The 21,622-nt window shown below is 40.7% G+C and overlaps 1 protein-coding gene across 10 annotated transcripts in view; it reads right to left on the minus strand.

Moving 5' to 3' along the window:
* The window catches only part of SLC25A26 (solute carrier family 25 member 26), an 88,745-nt gene that overhangs the window by 26,535 nt on the left and 40,588 nt on the right, over positions 1 to 21,622 (minus strand). The window lies entirely within an intron of this gene.

Consider the following 21,622-nt stretch of genomic DNA (forward strand, 5'->3'; position numbering starts at 1 on the left):
CATTTACAAATCTTTAAGGACACTTTATCTACACGGCCATTAAATGACTGGTCTCACTAAAGCAGTTTTACTTTGTTTATCACATTGCCTGCCGAGAAGTTAATGTATTGTTACCAGGGTGGCCTAGAAGAGCAATAAGCAGTATGATCTAGTACAGGGATATTCTTGGTTTGACGCTCAGCCAAGAAAGCCATAAGGGGTGGTTCAAGCAACACGCTCCCAAGGCCAGGAACACAGCCTGGCAAAAAAGCACCTTCAGCAATACACACTCTCACAAATGCTGAGCTGAAAACAGTTGTGCTCCAAGCAGGGCTTTGCAGTTTGGGCATCAACTGCAGAGAGAAACTTTTCTGAACATCTCCCAGTGATCTCACATTAACTAGCTCCCTAGAGAATTAAAAGCAGGTTGTAAAGAGCTACCACAACCCAACCAAAACCCAAGGGAGATGCTTGGTGGTTCTCTTCTCATCATCTGTAACAAGAGGTTCTTACGTCCAGCAAACGCCTGTCTCTCTACCTAGGCTCATTCCTGCTGCCATGTGTCCCCAGCAGTGCCAGTACATTACCAGCTCCTTTACAGATTTTGCCCTGATAAATGCCTCATGACCAACTCTTTTAACACATGGAGGAAAAAAGCAAACATACGTCTCCGTCAGCTCTGTAAGCTGTGCAGGGCTAACATGTATTAAGTCAGTTTTCACCGTGAACAGAGTGATTCTTTGCAACAAGAGACATCACTTTCCAAGGTTATGCCTTCCCTTATAGTTTCATCCTCCTCCAATCTCTCCACTAAGTTCTTCTGGCTCTTCTTCCTCCTTCACCACTCTGACAAGCCCTGCCCATTATCCATCTCTGGTACCAACCCTGCCTCTGCTATCTCCAGCGCAGGTATCTATCTCAAGACATTTCGGAGGAAGGAGTCCCTATGAAAATACTAGCCTGTGCCAGAATTGCCCTACAGCTGTATCTGCAGGTCTACTTTGCCCCTTCCTGAATGCTTCCACAGTTATGTCCTCCACTTCAACAGCCCCAGTTTCAAATCTTCTTCCAAGTATCTATTTTCTTCTCCTACTCTTATCTTCCTTCCCCAAGCATGATGCATGTCGGATTAGTTTTCCCCCTTATGTAGGCTGATTTTGTAGTTTGTGCATGATTTTATTAGTCTCAGAACGCACTTATGCACCTTTTGCCATGAAAAGTAGTACACACTCAAAATGGGTCACACTTAACTAATATATATAATCTTTGCTCTTTGTAACGTGAGTAATGTCAGGTTAAAAACATTCACTACAGAGATATGAACGGCTTATTAAATCCAAATTCAAGCTACACAAAGGAATCTGAAATGGTACATCCATTCAACATCATAAGAGTTAAAGAGTATTGTCTGCTTCACTGTGTTGCAACTAATGATTAATAAATGAGTCTATTAAGTTAATCTGCCAGGCAAAACTAAGCTTGACAGACACCTGCCACAGAAAATTTGTTATCTACTCAGGCAGGAAATGGCAGTGAGAAGAAATCAATGTCACTGCTGTACATTGAGCTGACAAACTGAAATCTCAGAGGAAGTTTGTCATCTTGAACAATGAGCAATACCCCTGGTGGCATCTCAGAACCCCACAATAAAGGTCAGACATGGCTCTTATTTATCAGGGCCTTGAAACTCTAGCGTAGCAATTAAATTTTGTTTTTAATACTGGGTGAAAAAGTCCAGCTATTTGACAGTAATATGTGGTAATATATTTATGAGAAGATATATATATCCACATGTTTCTGCATCACTGTTGAATTGGAGTTAAATGGCATGATTTCTTTGCAAAGTAAAATGAAAAGCAACACAATCTTCTATTATCTAGGCCAAAAAAGAGAAAAAAAAAAAGAAACAATATCCACTACATTTGCTTCGAATTTGTTAAAAGAGAGAAAAGGAAATGCTCTGTATCCAGCTGTACACCAAACAAAACAGGCTTTCAAATACAGTCTCCAAGTTTTGCTTTTTTATACGCACAAATGAGTGGTAAAATTATGCAGCTGTTAATAAGACAACAAGGGAAGCTTTTGACATAAACCCCTTTTTATCTCCTAGCTAGAAGCATTTAAATCAAAGAGGAAATCTGTTCACGACTGCTGTTTGATTTTCAGCGTTAGTGGTGTTTGCTTTCTGTGTCCCGCTCAGTGGGGACCAGAACTGGATGGGGGTTATTGGTTTCACTTTTCCCAGTGCGCCCCATGAGATACTGCGATGTGCAGGCTACCAAAATGCCTGGGAGGATTTCAGATGCATGTCAGTGGGATCTGCACAGCCGCTGGGCTCCCTCCTCTCTAAGACACCTGCAGGGCAAGGGCCTAAACATTCATAAATCACACTTTAATTGAGTTTGAAAACTTGCAAAAAACAAACAAACTAGGAAGTACCACCAAGAAAAACAAGCATAGCAGCACCTTTGCGTGCACTAAAAAGATCCTAACAAGATGTCCTCCATTTCTTATAGTTGTCCATTGGAGCCTGTTTGACAACATCCTGACTTAAAAACAAAACCCACACAAGCAATTTCATGGGTACTGGAATGAAAGGGAGTCTGGCTTCCTGTGGATTTGGTTTTTGTCATCAGATTCTCTGAAGCCAAATAATTTCCAAGCCGGGTTCAGCGATCTTCCCATGACAAGGACCTCCATCACATTTCCTTTCGACATCTATTCCACAGCCCCTGTTGAAAGTTCAGTTCCTATTGCAAGCCTTCCCTCAAACCCCTTAATCGCCTTTATTCTCCCCTCACATACATATCTTCAAGAAACTTACACGAACTTCTATTTATCTTTGCAGTCTCTGCCTTTCCACCACATTTCCGTGGCCAACATGTCCAAGGGCTGCGCAGGCTGCTGTGTGTTCGTGTGTGCGTACACGCTGTTTGCATAAGCCTTGTTTCCCTAAGAGACCAGACTAAACAGCCCACACCCAAAAGTAGGATTAATATATGCAAAAAGAAATAGCTCTGCAAGGGTAACTCATCCAACAATGAAAAAGCCTTTAGATGGCTTATTGCCCTTTATTCCTCTACCACGACAGACGTGACAAAATCTCGCAGTCTGTGGACACTTAATTTGAACATTTACAGCATTTCATTCCTTTTCATATTTTGCTTTTTAAAAGCAAATGAACAGAATCACACCCTGCCAGGCAGCGATATTTATGCCTGAAATAGGCTAAGGCAACAATAAAAATGTGGTCCACACATGTGGGTAACTTTCTGCCAGCAAATATGAAACCCTGGCGAGCTCCACCAACCTCTCATTCAACGTCAATACAAAATAGACAGAGAGTACCAGTTCTCATGTCTGGCCTCATGTTATATAACTGTGCTGTTTGTTCAACAGAGTCAACTCTTACACCAAAAATAAAAAAGTTTAAAGCCCCCAGACAGCTGTAAAACATTATTCTAAAATGTTGTATAGGTTGGCAAAATTATCATTTACTCTGGTCCCTGTAGTCCTTAACACCTGATGCCTAACTTAATGTAATGAACTTTGCAGATTCTTATTCCTACGCATCTACTTAATTCTCCTGATACGGAAGGATTTTAAAAGATTATTTTTAATAAATTACTTCTAGAAATAGTTGCACCTCACAGCCACAGCAACAGATACACACAACTCGCTTCTAAAAAAAAACCCAACCTGCAAGTACTGAAGATTGATGACAGAGAAAAAGTCCTCCAACCAAATAATATTTAATTAAATAAAAGAAATTTAAGGAGGAGCTCAATAATACTCTCTGTAACTACAACACAACATTTTTAAGTAACTCAAAATTCAGTATCTGATGCTAAATTGCAAGCTGACATTGTCCTGAAGGAAACACACCAGCCAGGGAGCAAGGAGAACATGCTGAAGGAGTGGCAAAGAAGGGGGGAAGAACCAAAGGAAAAAAAAAAAACAACACACTAAAAAAAAATCATCAGCCTCTTCAGAACTGGGATTCCCTTCCAAATATGAGAATTCTTTCACACAAAGAGGAAACAGATGTCCATGGCTGGAATTTGCATGTGGCTTTATTCTCTTCTAGGATACAATAAAACTACTCTTCTTCTCATCCTCCAAGCTAGAAATTAAACAGTGGCATGTCATGCATAGTCCAGCTGTGCTTTCTATCTCCAACCTTTATTAGCAATATATTTAAAAAGAAGAAGAAAAGAGATAGAAAGAAAGGGAGAAACTAGAAAAGCATAAGAAATGAAAAACTATGTGGTATGTGTTCTCAAAACAAAATAAAACCTACAGATGTTCTTACTAATCTGTGGCACATGTTTGTTTATTCAGGTTTTCTCTGTCTCCAGTTCAGCGGGCTTTGCTCTCCAGAAGAGCTATCTGTTTTTACAAATGTTAGAGTAAATACTGAAGGAGAGATTGGCATAAACAGCCAGAGGAGGAAACAGGCTCACCTTGTAAGAGCTTTCTCAATGTCCCTGAAACTGTACCTCCATCCCAGAAACTGCTCTCACCCACACCTCCGCTGTTTCCTACATCAACAGCAATGGGAGAAGAGCCAACAGTTATGAAGAGGATTTTGACAGTACTAATATCACAAAGGCCAACAGCAAGAACATCTGTTCCCTTCAGGGAGAACGTACTGCAGTCATCACGGAGTAGTTCTCAACTTGCACCTAACCTGTCACTTGCATGCACTTTGACGAGGCTCATAGAGATGCTATCACCGTTGAAGCCTGTATTTATAAGGACTACTCCACCACAGTGTCTGAGCTGCAGGTGCGAAACTCTGCCTTCTCCATTGTAATTACAAAGAAAAGTCTAATAAACCACTTCTGAGTATCAAAAAATATACTCTTTCCCAAGGACACATAAACCACCAAATTCAGGAGAACAATCTTCCCTTTACCTAAATCCCTTTTACATTCCTTTTTTTTTTTTTTAAAAAACAACTTCTTTATAAAGGATGGTTCTTTTCCAATAGGTTCAAGTTACAGTAGAATAAAACAACCCTGTCTGCCCACTGGAGTTAACACCAAAACATTTCCATTAAAAATCACAGTAAATCTGGTTCAGTGTCTTGTCCTCCTAAAATTCTTCACACGCTTGCCCAATACATCTGGATTATGATAAACTGATGTTCCAGCTATAAATATACTTTCCCCATGATGGGATTTGAAAAGCCAGCATGAAATGAGGTAAGCCTCTGCCCTGATCATGTCAGAGGTCATAGCAATAGACACCATTATGAAGACCTGTAGCTAAAGGTGAAGGTGTAGAGGAGCTCAGCACAGCCATCATCAATGGTATACCCCAAAGCTGACAAAGCAAACTCATTTTCTTGCAAAGCTTCAATTAATACTGCCTTCCAGATCCTCCTTGATACATTGCAGACTCCATAAGGAACCTAACGAAGGTAATTTGTAATCGTAACATGAATGAAAGACTGTCAAAGCCATCAGCCGTGTTCCTGCAGCTCCGAGAGATGAAAGGTGTGAGCGTGGTGAAAAAAGGGACAAGTTTATATCTTAAATAAATGATGGAGGGCTTCGTTCATAAACACTGATGCAATGAGAAACTAAACTCTTCAGGCAAGTATGACAAAGCTGGTATAGCAACGACCAGAGATCTTCTCTTGGCTCCATTCCTTACAGGACACAGTGAAAGACCAAGTTCACATACGGCACCTTCCTGTAAGACTGCACAAGGCCAAAGAGAGGTGGAACCGCAGGGGAAGCTGGGCCATCACAGGTAAAACTATCAAGTTGCATTTGCAACAAACAACTTTTCATAGCTCTTCGGAGTTGAACGCATGGCTCTGCAGCACTGCCAGAAGCAAAGGAATGGCATTTAGGGTGCTAAAAACACCGTCTCAACAGTGCCAAGAGTATCATTAAAACAAAGGTTTCAGATCATGCACCAGCAGCCAGCTGAGGTAATCAGCAATTCCCTCATTTTCAAGCAAATAACATTAACCCTGTGTGAGCTGGGAGACAACTGCAAGCTATAAATGGGAAGAAATAAAAAATTCCTGAATTATACTCATTATTCTGATTCAAACATTCACTAACGCTCAACTAAATATTTGCACCTTGCTTCCTCTGTTTCCCCAGCTCTAAACCCAAAGTATTTCCACTTGTCACCTGGCATATGTGAATGTTTGGAAGTAAATTCCTTTCTGAGACAAAATATTAGGTGCCTCACAGGGTTGCTTAATTTGGTTACAAGCCATTCTCACAGATGTCCTTGGACCTGTGTGGCAGAACTTCACATACAAAAAGATTTTCTTTTAAATAGCACCGCATGCTCGTTATAAAAGCAACATATAAAGGACATTATGTAGACACAGATAAATAAAGGAAAATTCTATCCAGTTTTATGATTAAAAAAAAAAAAGAAAAAAAAAAGAAAAAAAGAAAAAAAAGAAACAAAAGAAAAAAAGTTTTTCTGGAGGGGCAATGTTGACCAGCAGAGGGGAAAGACACAGTCAGAGATCCAGCATGACTCCATGGTCCCAAAACATGGGAAAAAGAGAAGCACTGAGGCAGATGCACAAACTCAATGCAGGCTGGATTGATTTAAGAGAGCCTGATGATCACAGAGCACTAAATTTGCACACGCGTGAGACAGACCATCTTCAAACTATCGAAGGCTCTTTCCTCAAAGAAACAATATTAACAGCCTTCAAAATCCCCCCCTTTTGCATCAGCCCCTTAAGTTGCTTGCAGGACAGAATAACTATTAGAAATTGTATAACGTTAGCCACAGAAAACGATCTTATTGGACTTCAAACAGAAGCTGGACTGATCGGCCCCTAATTAGACAAATAATATCCATGTTCTCCCATTCTCCAACAAACAAGCACTAAAGGAGATGCCTGTTTTGCTATTCCTTCTCGAAAAAAACATATCAAAAAAACCCTCCACAAGAAAATGAATATGCCGACATCGATTTGTACATGCTGTTTTCAAGGCTCAGATAAAAATCTTGTAGGATAGAAGATGAGTTTAGCAGCTCTAGAAGAATGAAGGTATTGTTTAACAGGAAGCAGATGTATGTCAGATGGCAAACTCATTAAAGTGTCCCATCGTTAAAGGAAACGGGATAACAACGAGCCATCTGAAAAAACCTGAACTGATCAGGAAATACACAAGCCGCAGCTAATCTCCTATTTATTGGTAGGTAATGCCTTTAAGTCATGCACATGCATTGAGTTTAGGACCATGAAGGACTAATCTTTGTTCTCATGAAAAAAACACAGGAGCAGAACCCTAGAGCATGGAGTGCAGCATTTCTGGAAAAAGCCTTCTGAGGAAAAACCCTAACATTTGGGGAAACTATTACATCAATACGTGGGTGCACACACGCACGCATGGTTATGTGCTGCTGTCCGGGAAGCACATCAGTTCGCTAACTTTGAAAGCATTTTAATGTATATTTTACATACAAGTAACATTTTAAATGTAAGTATAATTACAAAAATGCCTTATGAAAGGGACCTATCAAGGGAGAGCCTCTAAATACAAACTTCTAAACTCTAATCAAAAAAAAAAAAAATTTACAGGCAGGCACTGGACTGACAGATTTGCAGTATCACAGAGTTGAACAGTTCCTCAGAGGAGAATTTTGCAGGAGATACAAGGACCTAAGCACAAGGAATTAAACAAGCAGCATGTTTGATTCACAAGGCAGGTGGATCTATGGAGAGGAGTGAGAGTACTGCTTCATCCAACAAATATTCAATCAAAGAAACTTGACAACAGTGCAGCTGTAATTGCACTGACATCAGCATAGGAACTCTTGTCCTCAGAGTAACAGCCACAAAAAAATTAACAGACTGGGAAGAAACGTGTTTCTCCCTTCCTGGATGTATCTCAACCTATAGCAGTTTTGTTACAAATGTGTTGCTACTATATTATGATTATAAATATAACACAGCAGCTCTCACCATAAAAATTAAATACATCTCTCACCAAGAGATTTCTGAATGCCACTAAAAAAATTTCCATGGGAAAATCCATCTCTGCCTTTGCCTATGGGCCTGATCCAAAGTTCATTGAAATCGCTGGGAATTTTGCACATGTGGCTTCAATAGCTTCTGGATCAGGACCCATGCTTAAGATGGAGAAAAGAGGAGAGAGCGGATGCAAGGTTCTAGCATACAACACAAGGATCAACTGATTTGGATCCTACCATGTCCTTCCCAGGATGCACAGACTCAGACTGAACGGCGAGAGCAGGATCTAGGATGTGCTCTTTTTAACTTCTTAAGCAGGAACTGCTGCAAATTCCCTGCTGTTACAGAAATGTACACAACAGCCCTACTAGTAGCTGTATCTGAGCCCAAACCGTGTACATTTAAGTACAACTTAAAGTCCCAATAAAGTTAATGCAAGCTAAGCAAATTCTTTTGAATGTTTTACCAAATACGAACTTCGGTGTTTTGCTGTATCGATAGCCCTGATTATTTGGTAAGGGTATTCCTGCATATACCAACATGGGTATATGAGGGGGAACACAAATAGAACCAGACAAGTAACCAAATGTTGCTTTAAACAAAAAACCCCACAGATACTATGAGAAAATTACTCCATCAAGGCTAGTGCAAAACCAACATTAGCGAACAACTACTATAAACCACCAAGTTGAAACTTCTTTCTTTGAAGTGCATGACCCATGCAGCACTATTTATATATCTTACACCATTATCTCCATCATGTGGCAGAGAGAAAAAATGCAGATTAATGTCAAATTTAGGAAATGCTAGTCATGTAAACATATTTTACTTATCTTACACACATGTATACACACTTATGTGTATACACATTCAAAATTTTGTGAGTATCTCACAAAATGGGGCATTGCTAAGCTTCCTTCTGTGACTGCTATTTTCAACTATTTTGGAAAAGCCATATCTACATCGCACACCACAGGTGAAAGAAGAAATAGCCTTGTACTGCAAAGTGCTCGCAGTCTCACAGGCAGTGACCCCATGGGTGCCAATGAAACGATGTTCAGGGGAAACACAGGGGAAGCTTCAGCAGGCCAGGGTGAGCAGTCCGTCGTACAGTAGCCCAAATGGCAAGTCAGTACAGGTGGAGTTAAAGGACGGATCTTCACAGACTCCTTGAAAGAGTTCGCCACGTGTGATCTCTGTTGGCACTAGCTGAATAGGAGTTGGTTCTGCAAAACACTAAAACACGTCTAATTTCCCACCTCTTTATAGAGAAGCAGTCAAATATGTCCTTAAGTCCTGTACTGAATAGCCTGACTATCCTATGTGCCTGAAATAAGACTGGACTATTTTCTCTCCCTCATCTACCTTTTTTATTTTTTAATAAACAGTTGCATTGCTTTAGCGCAACCGCAAGACATGGTCTTGCAGAAGTCACTGAGTGAAATGACTTGCCTATGTTAGATCAGGGGACCTACCAGCTTGTGACAATGATCTCTCCTAGCTTGTATGTATTAAAGCATGAGCTTTCCTGAACTGCAGCTATAGTTCCACAAACTTTAATCTGATTCTACATTACAAAAGACCTAATCTAAAACCCATTAAAGTGAATTGAAAAATCGCCACAAGCATTTGATCGAACTCAAATGAACAGTTAGACGATGCACGTACAGATACAGGAAGGATGGTTTCCTTTTTTTACCCTCTATAATTTTTTTTTGACTGTTCAACCAATTCTGCAGACTCTGTAACTATTTAAACAGGAAGCCCCCTGGACCCGGCAGACCTCCCTGCCTATGCAGCTGGAGAGCTACTCTGCTCCTAATGGAGCATTTCTTCCACCCCCACCCAAAGGTAGCAGCTGTACGATGTCGGGTGGGACACTGCAGGGCCACCTGGGACTCGCTGCCCTCCCAGGTGTGGACTTGCAGACTCGTCCACGGCAATCGCGCCCCTGGGAACGCCGTCTCGCTGCCTGCATCCCCCAACTTCCTGCCTGTCAGCAAGCTGGGAAAAAACTTTAGACGAGGCTGGCTGCATGCGCAAATCCAGTGCGCCGAGAGCAGGGAGGGTTTGCTTTCAAGAACCTCTTGCAAGTTTCCTCAGAGGAGTCTAACCCCGCTTGCACAATGGCACCACCATTATAAGACCTGTGGAAATAAATGCCATGACTCTCAAATGATTTGTTTTAATTTATTTATGGAGAAGATGCTTTCACCATAAGCCTTTGAATTCATTTGCATGTCTTTATACAGCCACCTCATTTCCGTCTGCCTTGAGGATCTGTCATAACCACGATGTTAAACCATAAAGCTAAACCAAAACAATTTCTCACACTCAGTTACCCGGCTTGGACATGAGGCAAGTGTGCCAAACTACAAGAGCATGGGAACAGGATCCAGAAGAACACGGGGGCTTTGGTGGGCAAGAACTAAACAACTGGAACATCCCAGACACGCACAAACCCTTATTTTCTTCATTTGCTCACCCTGCCGGGCTGTCCACACATCCCAGCTATAGGTTTGGGCTATCTTCAGAGCCTGACGGGAACTGAGCATGACAGCAGCTAGCTCTTGTTCTATGAAATTCTAGTTATAGCTGTGATCAGCAAAGTAGACACTATTAAGTTTCCACTTTACCAGTATAAATCATCCCCTCCATGCTTGGCAAAGCACTTAAGCACATGCTTAACTTTCACTATTGCTGAATAGGAACAAGATTATGCTTTAAAAACATTGAAGACCAGACCCAAACAAGTTCTTAGACTCCATACTCTTCTTTATGCTCCCAACTTCCCATTAATCTAAAAGCTCTTCCAGAGTTGGAGCTGGGCCAAAGTGTTTTGTTGAACTGACGCCTAAACAAAGTTTTCTGCTAATTTGGGGCTGCAACCAACGTAGTGAATGAAGAGAAAAGCCAAAGAAAATAGTCTAAACTTTTCTGTGGGTTACTTTAGATATACAATAAAGAACTCAAAGTGACCTCAAACACCCAACAGAGGATAAGCCAAGGTAACAACACAACTGCAGCTCCACCAAGAGGTTTTAGCATCACAACTAGCAGCAGAAAAATCCAAGCAGTCAATGTAACTGCCAGGGCCCCACGATGGGATCAGATCCCACCATTTCCAGTATGCTCCTCTCTCACGCAGCAGGTCTGAGCACAGCATCTGTTGCACTGATGGTCCCTTTAAGAAACATACTTCTGTGGAAAACATTGACACCAAAAGGAGAAAGCCAAATTGCACGCCCACTGCAGTGCGGCCTCTAGAGGGAAAGGGATGGGAAATGCTGCTCTCACAGCTTTAATTCATTTAAAGGCCATTTCGCATCCAGAAGGTTCCACTGAGATGATTTCTTTTCCTCTTTCGTTTTGCAGCCATGTCAAATGCCCAACAGCCAAGTGGCAGATTTGCCAATTCCCTGCTGTCGTAGGTGGATTCATAAAACTCACAGTGCAATGGCTTAAATTGTGTTGCCTGGTATGGGGCTTTTGTCTGTGATACACAGCAGTAGATGGGATTTACATATATATGATTTGAACCACAGTCTTCCCAATTGTTTTCCAGCTGGGAAACAGAAAATCAGCAATGAAATAATTTTCATGCTAACAGGCATTACTTGAGGGGAAAGAAAATCAAACACAAAAATGTTGGTTAAGGAAATAGCCAGACATTCCCTGACCATGAGGAATCTCCAGAAATTTTACCTTTTCAGTGGACAGTATTTTAGCATCTGCTTGAGAAACCTGCCCTCAGGTAGGTCTCCAGAATTGTTTCTGTTCCTGCAGCATTTGGATGCCTTATTCTGGGTGCTACCCACAGACCCCGTAATGCATGCATGATGCTCCTTTCACCCTGAGACTGACTGAGATGTATCTGTCCAAATTAGTTCAACAAAATTGCGAGGCAGCATCTGAAGAAAAAAAATACTGATCCTGATCAAAGACATGGTGTCCCTGAGGTTGCACTTCACGTGGCTGGACTCAAAGAACTGGGCAACAGGCAGTGCAGGAGAAAAAAATTAGCAAGCAAGTGAGGACCAAAGAGAAAAGGAATGAAAGCAATGCTATTGTCTAATACAAAGAACGAGCTGATCTCAAAGCAAATGCGTTTTCCAGTGTAATGTTTGCAACCTTTTGGGCTGAAAAGGAACAGATTGGTGTTAGCAGCATATAATATATCCAGGTGACTTAAAACAGGATTTCTTCTAATGAGATTAGCAAGCTATACATTACAATTCCCATAATGTTTCAACCTCAAGGCATTTTAATTACATTTTTCATTTATCTTCCCTGGGATTTTCTAATTTGTGCCAGAATGCTTTCTTCACTTAAAACGCAATTTTTATCTCAGCTCAAGTACCAATAGACCACTTCAGACAAAACAACCAAAATCTGCAGAACTCATACAAGAGCAAAAATCAGCTGCGGCTTTCAATCAAAAGATATAATACCATTAACACCTTTCTTTAAATAGTACCACCAAATGCTGGTGGCGGTCTTTGGGATCATGAAAAGAGTTAAGAAACCTGCAGAACAGTGTGCTGATTCTGCATTCACATATACAATTTTAAAAGCTCAGTTGACATGATGCCAGTAAATGACCTGACTTCATTTGGAAGTCCTGCAGTGAATATTATCAGTGTCTTAGGCCTAATCTGGGGTGGAAAGGAGGTTCCCAAATTTGTGCTGAAATGCTGATAGACATGGTGAAAACAGCCTATTACGCTGGAGGGAAATTTCCAGTAGACTAAGAAAGAAAATCTGAAACAGAATGAGCTCTACCTGTACCGTCTGCTTGCACTTCCCCTTCCAGCTGCAGCCGTGGGGATAGAGGGGTTGGTTACCACTTTCATCCTGCTCCAAAGTGCTTATCACAACCCCTGCCACACGTTACTGTCCCCATCCCTCCCAAGCGCTGGTCTGGCTCCTCACATAACTGCTCTGCCCCCACTTCATGCCAAATAAGCCAGGTTAAAGATGGCAACTACTAATGGGGGGCTGCAACCTCTTCAGCTGGCTGCGCAGCCAGAAGAGGATCTCCGAGCACGGCCTAAGGAACAGACAATATTTCCTGACTTCACTCTCAGGCTTAAACCAAGGATGAGCTATTTCCACCACCACCATGGTGTGCCCAGCAGCAGTCATCCCAGAAAAGACCCTGACATGATGCCCCGTGCCCACAGACCAGCTGGCAAGTACCCATTTGGAAAGCGTAGCTGAACTCTGGGAAGATCCTACCCTGAGCAACAGTCTTTACAAGAAGTGCTGATTGAAAAAAACCAAAAAAGTAAAAAACTCCTGCCTTTGCTTTGCAACACGTAGCAACTCAGTAAGATAAATGACAAAAGCCTTTACTGTGGCGGAATAGTTAAATACAATCACAATAAAATTCCACCTGTCAGCTCCAAAAGCACCCCACATGTAGAATTTACACAAGCTGAACTGGAGCTGGTTCAGGGCATGTCATAACAGTTAGTCATTTCTGCACTGTGCACTGTTAAAATTGGCCTCAAGATGAATTGAGTGCCTGTAAAGGGCAACCATATTTCAAGCAAACCAGGACATGCTCAGGGTAGTTGGACTGCCCCCTCAGCTGCATTCCAGAGCATTTAATTTTTGCCACTCGGTTTTCATGAAAACTATTTCCAGTTTTCCACTTACAAAAAATTCTGCAATCCAGTAAAAATACTTTGTGGTAAAACTTTGGAGAAGAAAGGAGAAGAAAGGTATTAGTTCATATTGAAAGGATTTTGCATAGCATTATTCCAACCTACACTCCTAAACAAAAAGTAAGAATCACATGTATTTTTTGTTCACACGAGTTGTTTGCAATCTGTCAGTTCCCATAACGAAAATGTTATAGCATCTAATCTAAGAGCATCACATGGGTTTTTCTGAATGGCAGCCTATTTTGTTTGTGTTTGTGACGCTTTCCAGCAAAAGCCACTTCTAGTGCAGGAGACGACATTACTAAAATGTAAATAAAAAGGGCACTGTAAACGATTTCACTCTTACTCTGGTTTTTCTTAAGGGGCTTTAACTCAAGAAATCTTCTCGCTGTGTGCAAAAGACTTTTGAATCAAGCCAGTGGTGCTGAGCACCCTCACCCCTTTTTCAAGTCAACTTAACTTCAGGCAAACAAGTATGGGGGAAATAATCAGGCACGGCCCTTCCCAGAAGCTGTGCATTAGAGAAGTCAGTCTGACACAAATGAATAGAAATCCTTTTGGGCTTTCTCAGAAATTAATGCACCAATAATGTAAGATTAATATGTAATAATGAGACAATTTTCTTCCTAGTCACACAAACTACATATACTGTATCGGCACACCACGCGCACTTTGAAGCCAGCAAATTATACTGTCAGCAACAAATACATTTCAGATGTAGCAACTAGAACAGTTGTTAGTGGCAATTTTGCAGTGAAGGCTGCAGTGAAGCCCATGTCACCTTTACCCGCACAGCTGAAATAAGTCTTCAGATGCTCTGGTGCACAGGTCAGACACTTTGGTAACACATTTTTAGCAGGGTATTTGCTCGATTTTGAAGATAAATATTTTTGTAAATTATTCACTTTTAAAATGTTGCTATTCTAACATTTCTCTGGATTTAAAAAAAAAAATGGCCCTCTCACAACCTTCAAAAATAGATCTCTTGGGCATCTTTAAACCTTTATCTTTAAAAAACAAAAAAGAGAATCAGGTGTCTTAGATTTCCTCTAATCCCAGGTAACTTACACAATACGCAGTCCAGCCAACTCATTAAAACTTCCTCCACTTTCTATTTCCTGCTGCTACCAACACCCAGTTCACAAAATCCACCATTTGAAGAGATAACGAGAAATCCGAATGGCCAACTGGGCTGCACAAGGTCGGTGGTGTCCTTTGGGGAGGCCAGATGCTCTTCTGGGGATAAGGCATTAGGCAGGGAATGATGGGGCAGCAAGAAGTGATCACACATTAGAGAAAGAGAACGTGGAAAAGGCAGCTATAATTTTGTTGCAGGTCACTTTTGTACCAAACTCTTCACAAACAACTGAAGATTTGCCCCAGGACCTGCAAATATGGGGGGGGAAGACAAATGTCATTGCTTAATTCACTTAAAAGAAATGCAGCACAGATGCTGCAAGCTTATGTGCCACTTTAGTGACAGTTTATTCTTGATAAATAAATCATTTATACACCTGACACAGCTCGTTTCTTCCTTTCATGATAATTATAGTTTTAGAAGCCTCATTTAAGGGGTGCAAATTAATTTCCAAATTCCATCTACTGTCAAAGAGTGTATTTTATTAGGTGATTAATTACCTGCAGGAGCACTTCAGGAGACACCTTGGGGGCAAACAAGGATTGCTGTGACAGCTCCTTTAAGATATGGCTCCGCTCCTAAGGCCCGATGAGCCCAGAGATAAAATAACTGCATACAGGTGTTATCATCTACAGCACCTTGGGATGTTTGTGCTTCAGAGAAGTGCATTTCCCCTCTAGAACATGCAAGTATTTGCCTCGATGCTATAGTCCTTGCTTTGTGACAAATCCCGTAAACTGCCTGGGGTTGGGTCCTCTTCCACAGCAAGGCAGAAAGCAAGAACAGCCGTGGGGAACTGCTCTTCCCTCAACCTCAGTGTACTCCTGAAATCTTCTGCACTCCCAAAACACAGACCACTTGGCCTTCTCCAGCTTATATGCCTGATGACATACAACTGGTTTCAAATTTCTGGGCCAAAAATACTTTTTGTAAGTTTTATGTAAGTCAGTTACAGAGGTGGCAGGATTTATAGTAAATTTTACAGCAGTTTCCTTGCTGTCATTTCAGACCTTTACACTGACCAGAGCTTCCAGCAGACCTACGCTCTTCACAGTGCACCAAAAAGATCTATACGTGTAACTCCTCTTCGCAATCAACTTTGGTGCCCAAAGATCACAGTGAGGAGAAACCAACGCAGCCCAGCACGGCTTATATACACACCTATGCACCAAGTTCAGGTACCTCTTCATACCGCAGTCACCTTGACACATCATTTACATACTGAAAAAATCTCCATAGAAAAACAACTCTTCCAGTAACACAAGTGGAGAAACGCAGAGTTTAACAAATTTTATAGGCTTTATCCACCTGTTTTACTTAAGTCTGTTATTCTACACAATACCCAAAGCACTGCTGTCACACGAATAGCTCTGCTCCCTTGCATTTCTTGTTTGCCTTCTGTTACAACTACACCTGCCTTTCCTGGGAATTACAGTATTATGGAGAAAACGAGATCCGAAGGCCGCTGACCGAGGGCAGGGCCTGTTCCCAACATGTTTTTCTAACCTATTTTAACGGCCTCTCCTGATGGATGGACTGCACAGATGATCAGCTCAGGTGCTGCTTTGCTGGATAGTTCCCCAGAGCAATTTAAGTCATTACTTCTTCACCTTCTCATCACAGGCATAGGAACAGATTTTTCTTTTCTCCTTCGCAGAAAATTTTCAAGTACTTGTCTTTATTTATCATTTTTTCTCCCTGTGGCTTTTCCAATGCTTTTCCTCCCTTTCACGCACAAGGACATCAGTCTCAAAGACTGCCAAAGGCAATTCTCACTGTGTATTTCATCAGCAAGCTTAAGTCAGATTGTTAGCAAAAGCTGGTTAAGTCTAAACAAACATTAACCCTTCAAGTTTGGGAGAAAAAGGAAATATAGAGTTAGAATAGTCTAAGAGAGATTCTCTCATCTGACAGCAATAAATTTCTTCTTCTGATTTCGGGCTAGTGAGATGTCACAATCTCCCTTCAGTATGCAAAGAAGAAAGAACATCAGAGCTGAACACGTCTGAGGTGGGACAAAAGAATAAAAAAACAGATATTGAAAATCTAAGAACTTACTGCTCTCTAACAAAATAATAATGAAAGACACAAAGTCTTTTCAGAAGCATTTTGCAAAGCTGAGGATACGTGGCGAAGGAGAAGATTGCTCTGGACTCTGAAAAAACCACATGAAGCCAGAACGTACCTACAGCAGTTGTAGTTTTCAAGATGTGGATGCCTAGTGTGACTTTCTATTAAAGAAGTATAAGCCCTTGACATAGCTTTCAGCTAAAACAAGATCAGAAAGCTACTTGCTGCAGTTTCTCTCTCTCCCTCTCAAAAAAAAACAAAACAAAACAAACAACCCGAAAAACCCCAACAAGCAACAACAGCAGCAGCAAAACAAAAAACCCGAAAACCAACAACAACACACAAACTTCCCAGAAAAACAATCAGATCGCAGTAAAGATCAAACTGGAGCTGATTGCTCCAAAGCTGCCCTTGATTAAGTATGGAGCCTTCCACCACTCAACAGTTGTTACAAGGTTATAGAGAGAAGTCTCATCTAAAACGTCATATAACCCAAAAGTAATTAACCAACTCTGACAAATGCTGTACTACAAACCTACTTCGATTTTAACCCGTATCGTATGCTGGAAACTTCCAGTCGAACATTCTGTATTTTCTCATTTGCCCACATACGCTTGTTATTAAAACCACATGCGGGCACTGAATCATTTCATGGTTCGTTTAGAGACAAACACGCAGAAAATTGTGGGAAACAAGTATAACCCTAAGAGTCTGTGCAAGCCTGTGTAGTCTGAGGCATGCTGCGGTGCAGAAGATTGAGCTACAGGACTATGTTATTCTGGGGCTCAAAAGTAAACAGGAGAGAAGTCACCATGTATGTACACTGAATTTCTGAGTAGATCATTAGCGAAGTCAGCCAGTGTGACAGTTTCAACTCGCAGTGCCTTGCAAAATGCCACGTGTGTGCTCAACTGTTAGTTCACAACAAAAACCCTTAAGTGAGGCAGTAGGATAGTCTTTCATTTCTGAAACTGGTCTGGCAATGAGGAGAATTCCCCAACTGCATAGGAAGTTAGGAGCATAACCTCAGGCAAAGCACTCAATCTTTCTGGATCTGACATCTGGAAAAAATGGTAGCCCTTCATCTCGTCCATTGGACTAGAAGGTCATCAGCTCAAAGATGACCTTTTGCTGAGAGGACAGTCAGTAAAACAGTAAGGCTTTGCTTTTGATGGGGTTTGTATGGATTATTCATACTACAGCAGTGGCTGAAGGACCCAAACATAATGTGCCAGCTCAGATGTGCAATGATAACACACATGAAGTCCACCTGAGAACAAAAACTCTTCCCATTAATGATTACTGTTGCATTTAGAAGCATAAATTCCCTGAAGGGAAAAACTTCTGGATAAGAATACATCTCACCTATGGATCTTATTCCCCAGCAACACAAGGGACATTCATATTATGTCCGCAGATCTCCAATTTTGCTTTGAAGCCTAAAGCAGCATGAACATGATCCAGGTTTCTTGTTGAGACCTCTATCAGGATTGTAAATGGTCAGATCCTGACATTGTAACACAAACATTTTTAGTAGCTGCAAGATCTCAACTTTCCTTTTACAGGGGTGTATGTACACACATACAAGAGATTTTCCATGGAACCCAAATGCTTCAAGATAAAATTAAACCATTAAATGATGAGGTCTTCCAGGAAGTTCTAGGGGAGACCTCTCAAAGTCAACTCTGATCAAGCGGCTGTCTACTAGAAAGCTTCACAAAGAGGTCATTTGTGAAGAAAGACAGGGAAAAAAAGGAAGATAATAAATGATAAATCTAAAGCTCTATAAACCATCTGGCCAGATAAGGGGCACACATTTCTCACAAGAACACTGGCTTACCTGTAGCTTTACAAGGACAGTAACGACACTCAAAAGCACTAATGAAAATCTCAGACCTCAGCCTTCCACTAATGTTTCCACCTTGCTCCTCTTAATGTAATGCTATAAAGTAGGACTTCTAACTGGTATTAATGAGGCAGTAAACATTCCCTTTCAGAAAAGGGAGCTGTAATTTCAGACAGCTGCATATGTAAAACTCTATCTCATACTAAATAGCTGATTCTTGAAGAGGAAAAACAAAGAAAGCCCAGCCAGGTTCCTATGACTGAGACTTCTGATACTTCTGACGGATGGTTGAAAAGGTGGAGGAGAGCGGGGAGGGAAGGTCACAAATTAACAAGCATGTAACAAACACAGAACAATATCCATCAAGAAGATGATTATTGCAATCATTTCAGAACTAGGGAAAGAGATGGCTTTAGTACCAAAAATCCTAAGTATAAACTAAACTTGCTTTTTTCACCAAGCTTTTGGGGTAATAGGAAATTATATTTGCTTTGTACTGCTCTAGGAAGAACTATTCATTCCCACCCCACTTGCAACACAGTGAGCTGCGGACGTAAGAGAATCCTTTTCTCCTGTGTGTTTCTGAACAGAAACAAAGCTTTTTCCGTGAGGAAAATCCATATCTTTGAAGGAAAGAACTTTATAGTGCAATCTAAATATTCATCAAAGCTCTACTTGTAACAGCAGGAACTTAGCACAGGGAGGCAGGTGGGGTGAATAAGAATTTATGGGATGTCTGTAGACATATTAAATATCGCAAGTTCTTCAAAGCACAGGTAACACTGAAATGAAGTTTACAGACACAGTTGATTTAAAATATGCACGGTCTCAATCTATACTCAATACTTTCTCATATTAAAACACATTCAGAAGATACCATCTGCTCTTTATAGGCACTGGTAATCAAAAGGTTTTCTGTTAGTGTAAGCACAGGCATTAAAGGATATATTGGGGTAAAGCTCATGCTAAAAAGGGAGCAATGCTCAACTCTGCATTCTTTCGTCCAAAGGTACACCTGTATCCTTGATCAGAAAGTTTATTCAAGCTGTGGCATCTGCACAGTGCCCGTATTCATGATACTTCAGTTTCCAAAACCTGCAAAATACTTTTAGTCAATAGGATTTTCTAATGTTGTCATTTCTTTTCTGTCAAAGGACCATTTGATCATTTCTCTCTTAGGCAACAAACTTCTTTTATCTCCTGATTATTCTCATGGAAAATACAAGAAGGAGAGAGACAAGATACTAGTAATTTCCTGTTAATTCAACATGCTTCATCAAGTAAAGAAACCAGGGTATCTTCCATCTAGATGCCTAGAAGTAGCCTGACCCTGCAAATATCTCATTCAGGCAGTTCACACTTAAGTTAACAGGAGCTTGGAGAGCAGAACAGCTCTTAATACATAGAAATGCCAACAGTTCTGTTTTATTGTAATTTTTCTTTACTGTACTAAAATACTTCAAAACACGCTTGTACAAAAATCTTTTCCATTCCAGTAACGTGGAATGTTAAGATGTGATTGAATAGAAAAGCTTTAGGGTCACAAAATGCTATCCAATTTTACTGTCTCTGATCCAAACTGTAGCCTGGGTATCCATTTTCAAATAGAACTAAAACACATTGGGAGCTTTATGCTCTCTGAACTATTACTAAGCTGCACTATAAATTTAATTACGGAACCACCTTTGACAGAATTAAATAGTGGTGCTTGTAGTCAGAAATAAGATCACCAGTGGTAGAAATAACATTGATAGAGTTACATAAAACCTCACTACCAGTGCTAAAACTTAAAAGCAGCAAAGTACCAGACATCTCAAAAAGAAAAGATTTCTAAGCCCATGCAAGCACCTGTAACAGTTATCTGGTATGGATACAATTAATTGAAAATAAACCAACAACAACAAAACTCCACCTCTGCAAACATACAGCATTTTCAGGTCTAATTCATGATGGTAAGGGCCATTACAACTCAATGCACATACAACACCACGCACTTCTAATATCTTGGCTTTAAACTCCCTGACCCTCCTTTATAGGCTTTTTTTTTTTTTTTTTTTTTTTTTTTTTTTTTTGCTATTTCAGGAATTTCACTATAATAAACTATGGAATTCTGCTCATAGAGAGAAAATTCCATAACTAAATCTTCAATTAAACCGTATCATATCTACCAGGAAAAGGAAAGTGGTACCTCAGACCTGCGTCGTGGTTTGGTTACTCGCAGACTGTCCATAACAACTACTGAAAGGACATCTGCGCTGATGAAGTTTGAGGACATTTTGTACCAAGAAGTATTCCTCATTTTTAATACCTGAGTGGTTTCAGGAGTGCCGTGAACTAGACCTTCAACTTGTTAATCTCCACAGGTATTTGGACTGTAGCCCATGTATTTTCAATGGGTACCTGAGATAAATGACAATATTTGGTTAGTACAGTAAAACTCAGTGCCTTTGCCAATTATTAATACCATAACATGGTCCTGATCCAAATTTCACTGGCATTGTTGGGTTTTGCCTTCCACCAGCTCCAACTACACAATGTCTGGATGGTAAAATTTTAGTTAATCACTTGGATAATACTACTTAATCAGTACTAAGGTTTCCATCACCATACGCTTATAATCTGGCTCCAAAGAATTAATTATTTCACTGCTGTACCAGTAAGTAATGGAACATTCAATAGGATATTTACTGACATCTTGTCTCTGACTGTATAGAGGTGCATTTTTAAACTGGTTTGCTATTGAAGCGGTGCATGAAATTGCCCTCTTTTTCCCTCTCCTTAGCTTTTGAACTCATAATCTGATTTTAGGCAAATAAGACAGAGGTAGGGATAAAGCTCCTAAAACTTCCGTGAACATCAAACAAACATCTCAAACACATCTGTAAGCATCTCGGTTGAGCCGAGAGACTCAGTTTGGCAACCCCACTTTGCAGGAAAGGTTGCAGAAGGAGCTC

The sequence above is a fragment of the Calonectris borealis genome, chromosome 10 (assembly GCF_964195595.1).
Source record: "Calonectris borealis chromosome 10, bCalBor7.hap1.2, whole genome shotgun sequence".
Classification (NCBI taxonomy): domain Eukaryota; kingdom Metazoa; phylum Chordata; class Aves; order Procellariiformes; family Procellariidae; genus Calonectris; species Calonectris borealis.